Source organism: Aethalodelphis obliquidens, unplaced genomic scaffold (assembly GCF_003676395.1).
Source record: "Aethalodelphis obliquidens isolate GAN/ISIS:26980383/991018 unplaced genomic scaffold, ASM367639v1 scaffold3, whole genome shotgun sequence".
NCBI classification, from domain to species: Eukaryota; Metazoa; Chordata; class Mammalia; order Artiodactyla; family Delphinidae; genus Aethalodelphis; species Aethalodelphis obliquidens.
The window spans coordinates 80,425,485-80,431,305 of NW_020837947.1; the positions used below are offsets into that span (position 1 = coordinate 80,425,485).

The window sequence follows — 5,821 nt, forward strand, 5'->3', positions numbered from 1 at the left end:
ACAAGGTCCTGCTGTATAGCACAGGGAGTGCTATTCAATATCCTGTGAAAAACCATAATGGAAAAGAATATGAAATAGTGTGTGTGTATATATATATATATCCGCGTCCCCGTGTATATATATATATATATAAAACTGAGTCGCTTTGCTGCACAGCAGAGATTAACACAACATCATAAATCAACTGTACTTTAATTTAAAATAAATGAAAAAAAGAAGACAAATGTTAGCACTCCTGTGTTCAACCTCGCATCCTTAGTCCAGACCATGTTTTCTAGACAATTTAGTTCAGCACAGTGTCTTATCATCCCGTGCTTATCACTACCCAGCTAGGAGAGAAAAGAAGAGAGGACAGATAAAGAAAGAATGCATACGTGACACTTCATCAGTCCTCAGTAATTTAGGACTGGAAAACTTCCCTAAGATTTCCTGACTGACAGCTGCTCTGCAACACATGCCCCAAGAACATGCTGGATTTTCTGCACAGCCCCTCTCCCCACTATGCATCATTTAAATGAGAGCTTTAGTTGGTAAGGGGATGGAGTGAGTGTGTATAAGCCAGCTATTGATACTTCCCAGGTACCACTCTCTTCTCATAAAAAGATGATGAGGGGGCTTCCCTGGTGGCGCAGTGGTTGAGAGTCCTCCTGCCGATGCAGGGGGACGCGGGTTCGTGCCCCGGTCCAGGAAGATCCCACATGTCGCGGAGCGGCTGTGCCCGTAAGCCATGGCCGCTGAGCCTGCGTGTCCAGAGCCTGTGCTCCGCAGTGGGAGAGGCCGCAACAGTGAGAGGCCCACTTACCACAAAAAAAAAAAAAGACGATGAGGCAAATCAGCATCTTGCAGTAGGCAGATTCGGTAGGAAAGTAAATTGATTTTCTCCTTCACTTGAATGGAAACAAACGAGTTCTCCTGCATTCACCAAAGATATAAGACTTTCTTAGCACAATGAAGATATTCAAGTCTGATGTTTTAAAACAAACAAGAAAATAAATGAGTATCCAAGAAAAAAATAATTTTGATATCTGGTGTAGCCGAAAAGGCACTGCACTTAGGCCTCCAAATCTCCCAGATGAGTCACTTACTAGTTTTTGTCAAAATACTTAAACACATGAAGACTCAAACTGTACAGCTGCAAAGCAGAATGGGACATGCATGCAGACTCTACCTCCATTACTATTTTGTTAGGATAGTAAAGATGAGATAATGCTCATGAAAGCATTTCTTTTAAAGCCTGCAGCATCACACTGATGTAAGACATTATTTTTGTACTGACACCTATTATGAGAAAAATAAAAAATTAACTCAAGACCACGCTGTATGGTTATCGGAAACACTGTACTTTACAATATTTGGTTATTTTAAGGATCCCCATTGCCGTGGGCATAAACATTTAATCAGTCACTGGAAGGAAAAAAAAATACCCCAAAAGTGCTTTGCCTAAGAAAAGCTGATAAAAGAGTCATGCCCTGTTTTCTTCTTAATCTTCCTGCAGCATCTTCCCACCCTTCCCGGCTGCATACTTTGCATCCTTAAGAGTTTTAGGCCATTGAGAATACATATATATATATACATATATATATACACATATATTTATATATATGTGCACATATATATACACCTATATTTATATATATGTGTGTGTATGTATATATATATATATATATATATTTATTTATTTATTTATTTATTTAATGGCATTGATGTAACAGAAATAGGTGTCATTATCATTGTCAGTAAAAATCTAGCTTCAGGGCCAGAATCTTCAGTCAAACATGCGACCGGCCAAGTAAAGCTTGGTTTGCTCTGTGACAGAAAAGGCTGCTGAGTCTGCATGGGAGTCAAGAGCATTCTCTCCCTCAGGACTCTTCACTTCTGTTGCTACACCTCACTGGTTTGATCATTCACACAGAGTCTCTAAAACAGGAGGAATAGGAAATCATGAAACAAGAATAGAGCACATGGAGGCTACCATAAAAGAAACTTCATTTTGCAACTATTTCACGTTATTGCTAATGTAGGCATGAAACAGACACACACACTTCTTGCTTACTTAGCAATGTCCTATTTTCCTTAGCTATTCTTAAAGACTGAATAAGGACACCTTTTTACTTCCTTCTCCTTCTTGATTCTAAAAATACTAGGCTGAAGTAAAGTGATAGTGAGAATGTAAAAATAGGTACCATTTATTGAGTGTCTGCTCTGGACCAGGCAGTTCACGAACATTTTCCTAGTACATTATGACTCTTTGGGATGATTCCAGATTGATATCATAATTCTCACTTCCAGACCAGGAAAATAAGTCTCTGAAAGGTTAAGCAATTTGATCAGGTAACACAAGTAGCAGGAGGCAAAGCGGCAAAAAGAGATCTTTAAAAAAATTGTTTTTAATTTTTTCAGATTCTTTTCCATTATAGGTTATTTCAAGATATTGAATATAGTTCCCTGTGCTATACAGTAGGTCTTTGTTGGTTATCTATTTTATATATAGTAGTGTGTATCTGTTAATCCCAAATTCCTTATTTATCTCTCCACCCTCCTTCCCCTTTGGTAACCATGAGTTTGTTTTCTATGTCAGTGAGTCTGTTTCTGTTTTGTAAATAACTTCATTCATATTATTTTTTTTAGATTTAACATATAACTGACATCATATGATTTTTGTCTTTCCCTGTCTGACTTACTTCACTTAGTGTCTCTAGGTCCATCCATGTTGCTGCAAATGGCATTATTTCATTAAAAGACATCTTTTGGAATGACTTCCCATTTGCTAGTAAAATCTGTTAGCTAAGTAGCAGGGCATTTGGGAGACGGGAATACTGCTTTCTTTAATTTTCTTTATAACTGAGGAATACCAGAAAATGTGTTGTTATAACCATTGACATTGAACATGTCATAATGTCCATTTTTCTGCCTTTCTATGTAGTGGATGTGGCCAGTTTAAATTCTCTTGAACTAAAGACACGAGTAGAGGAGACGGAAGAAGGGAAGGAAAGAGGGAAGAAGGAAGAGGGGGAAAAGAAACCTAAACGGAATTGATTTTCCCTTATTATTCCCGAGCATGATGTCGTCATTTTATGCATCAATTCTAGGTGTAATTAAGGTGCAGAATATAGGGGTGATTCTCTTGTGGAAAGCTGTTTTATTAGTCAGGACTCTTTTAGCTGCAAGAGAAATAAAATTCAAATCAAACCAGCTTGTTGGGAACAAAGAGAGAAAGTGAGGATATTTATTTGGTTCATGTAACTGGGGCTCTACTTCTAGGTGTCAGGAAACTTTAGTTTGAATATGATACTGAAAATTTGGTACATTTTAAGGGTTTATGGGCACTAGGATATTGGTAGTTTATAGGGTGCCATGAAATGTACCCCCCTTCTCAAAAACTGGGACCTAAGATCACTCTCAACAGAAAACAGAGTCATACAGAATCACAGTAAAGATACTAGCTCCAGGTCTGCCAGGATTGTCTGTTAGATATTGAGTCTTCTCAGTATAAAGAAAGAATATGTCGGAAGGGAACTGATCAGCTGTGGAAGCAAAAGGAGAAAGGAGAACATTACCATTATTCATCTAAGGAGTCTCTGAGGAAGGGGTGTCCCTGAACAGATACGCAGTTGTTGAGATGCCGCTCATACAGTGGAAGGACCATGGGCTCCAGTCAGATAAACCATTCATCCTACAGATACTTCCAGTGTGCCCACTACTTTTTCTGGACAGTTAGGATGTGTCCACAAAAAAAAACAAAGGTCCCTGCCCAAGGGACTTCCCTGGCAGTCCAATGGTTAAGATTTCGCCTTCCAATGCAGGGGGTATGGGTTCAATCCCTGGTCGAATCCCACATGCCTCACGGCCAAAAAAACAAAACGTAAAACAGAAGCAGGCAGCTGCTCAGTTGACGCTGCGTGTCCTGGGCTGGCTTCCAAGGTGCCACCAGGAGTTATTGGACCCTCTGAAGACCGTCCCTGGATCTCGGGTTAAAACTCTGTATTCTAATCTGAACTGTGGGAAAAAGGGTTAGCTCGTTGGTGATATTCCTACTTGAAGGACATCATGTTTTCCAAACTAGCACATTTGCAGACTGTTGCTGTCCTTAGTGGAGTTCATTCTTCAGTGGCTTCTGCTACATCTGTTGCAACTAAAAAACAGTCCAAGGCCCTCCATCCTCTGATTACATTTTTGAATGGGAATCTAAATATGGTGCCCACAACTACCATGCTTTACCTGTAGCCCTGGAGAAAGGAAAAGGTATTGCGTATGGGATGTAGAAGGCAGAAAACATCTTGACTTTCTGAGTGCCTACAGTGCTGTCCGCCAAGGGCATTGTCATCCAAAGATTGTGAATGCTTTGAAAAGTCAGGTGGACAAATTGACCTTAACATCCGGGGCCTTCTACAATAACGTGCTCGGTGAATACGAAGAGAATGTTGCTAAACTTTTCAACTACCACAAAGTTCTTCCTATGAATACAGGAGTGGAGGCTGGAGAGACCGTTGGCAAACTTGCTCGTAGATGGGGATATACCGTGAAGGGGATCCTGAAATACAAAGCAAAGATGGTTTTTGCAGCTGGAAACTTTTGGGGTAGAACATTGTCTGCTATCTCCAGTTCCACAGACCCAACCAGTTATGACAGTTTTGGACCATTTATGCCAGGTTTCAAAATCATTCCATGTAATGATCTGCCTGCTCCTGAGCGTGCACTTCAGGACCCAAACGTTGTCGCGTTCATGGTGGAACCAATTCAGGCGTTGTTGTTCCAGATCCAGGCTACCCTGTGGGCATGTGAGAGCTCTGCACCCAGCACCAGGTTCTGTTTATTGCTGATGAAATACAGACAGGATTGGCCAGAACTGGTAGATGGCTGGTTATTGATCACGAAAATGTCAGACCTGATATGGTCCTTCTAGGAAAGGCACTTTCTGGTGGTTTATACCCTGTATCCGCAGTGTTGTGTGATGATGAAATAATGCCGACCATTAAACCAGGGGAACACGGTTAAACGTAGGGTGGCAATCCTAAGGCCCTGGAGGTTTTAGAAGAAGCAAACCTTGCTGAAAATGCAGAGAATATGGGTATCACCTTGAGAAATGAACTCATGAAACTACCTTCTAATATTGTAATGGCTGTAAGAGGAAATTTACTATTTAAATACATTTAAATAGTATTAAATGCTATTGTGATGAGAGAAACCAAAGATGATGATGCTTGGAAGGTGTGTCTGCGACTTCAAGATAATGGACTTCTGGCCAAGCCAACCCACGGTGATATCATCAGGTTTGCACCACTGCTTGTGATCAAAGAGGATGAGCTTCTGGAGGCCATGGAAATCATTAACAAGACCATCTTGTCTTTCTGAGGGTGACAGTTTTCAGTGGTGCCTGGGAGCCAGCTGGAGACAGGCAGTTCGTAAAGCTCTGTGTTTCTGCATTTAATGCAGCATATTCCACTTCCCCCATGTTAAGGGCTTTTTAAAAAATATATGTTTTTCAGTTCATATATAATAGAATGACATTTATAAAAGTGCAGTTTGCTATGTAACATAACTAAGAGAATGTCCTGGCATCTTGTATTCGATTAAGTGTTTGTGTGTGTGTGTGTGTGTGTGTGTGTGTGTGTGTGTGTGTGCTTTCTAAGATGAAATGCATCTCTCTATATAGACAACCTTTTAATCAAGTCCCTCAGCACAATTTATATATGTTTTAATAATTTCCTTGCTGGTATAAATTGTTTGTATTTGAAAAAGTTCTATGAGAGTATTGCATAGAAGATTAGCTTAACCTTATAAAGTTGAATCATAATCATTGAATTTTAGGAAGGATTAATGG

General features: G+C 40.0%; 1 pseudogene; it reads left to right on the forward strand.

The window, feature by feature from the left end:
- Positions 1–3,980: 3,980 nt before the first annotated feature.
- LOC113606172 (ornithine aminotransferase, mitochondrial pseudogene) lies at positions 3,981–5,576 on the forward strand (annotated as a pseudogene).
- Positions 5,577–5,821: the final 245 nt, after the last annotated feature.